Source organism: Octopus bimaculoides, chromosome 2 (assembly GCF_001194135.2).
Source record: "Octopus bimaculoides isolate UCB-OBI-ISO-001 chromosome 2, ASM119413v2, whole genome shotgun sequence".
Taxonomy (NCBI): Eukaryota; Metazoa; Mollusca; class Cephalopoda; order Octopoda; family Octopodidae; genus Octopus; species Octopus bimaculoides.
In genome coordinates this window covers 35,712,161-35,712,802 of record NC_068982.1, presented here as the reverse complement: position 1 = coordinate 35,712,802, position 642 = coordinate 35,712,161, and the positions used below count along the sequence as shown (strand labels likewise).

The 642-nt window shown below is 22.6% G+C and overlaps 1 protein-coding gene across 3 annotated transcripts in view; it reads right to left on the bottom strand.

Annotated features, from left to right (window-relative positions):
* LOC106871713 (protein kinase C-binding protein NELL1) overlaps positions 1-642 on the bottom strand; it is a 413,759-nt gene that overhangs the window by 32,908 nt on the left and 380,209 nt on the right. The gene's annotated exons all lie outside the window — the stretch shown is intronic.

Below are 642 nucleotides of genomic sequence, written 5' to 3'. Positions count from 1 at the left end.
ATATATATATATATATATATATATATATATATATATATATATATATAACATATATATCATGTATAGCATTTCATATATACATTATATGTATATATACATATATATATTACATTATATATATATATATATATATATAGTAAAAGAATAAAACAGATGACAAACCAGCTTCAGTCTGACTATTTCAAATGGTCAATATTAAATTTTAGAAAGCCAAGAGTAAGCAAACAAGCAGTTAGAATGAAATAATTAGAAAGAGCACTTCTGATATAATTAATATTGAAAACACAGCAGAGTGATAATAGTATATATTGTTAAAATAGTTAATATTAATTATTATATGACAGCATATAAAATAAATGTTATTCAAACACCAGTGTGGTAATAAAATATATTATCAAACATTGCCTTGTGTTAATATAGCAATAATATTAAAATGTTTTGTAAATATGTATATATGTGTATGCATGTGTGTGTGTGTGTGTGTGTGTGTGTGTGTGGTGTGTGTGTTTGTATATATCATTGGTGAGGAGTATAATTTATAATATTATCTATTAAGTGATGCAATTGTATTTGTGTTTGGAATAAAGATGCTATGAAAACGTGTAGTGATATACTGAAATATTCAATTTATTCTTGTTTGCT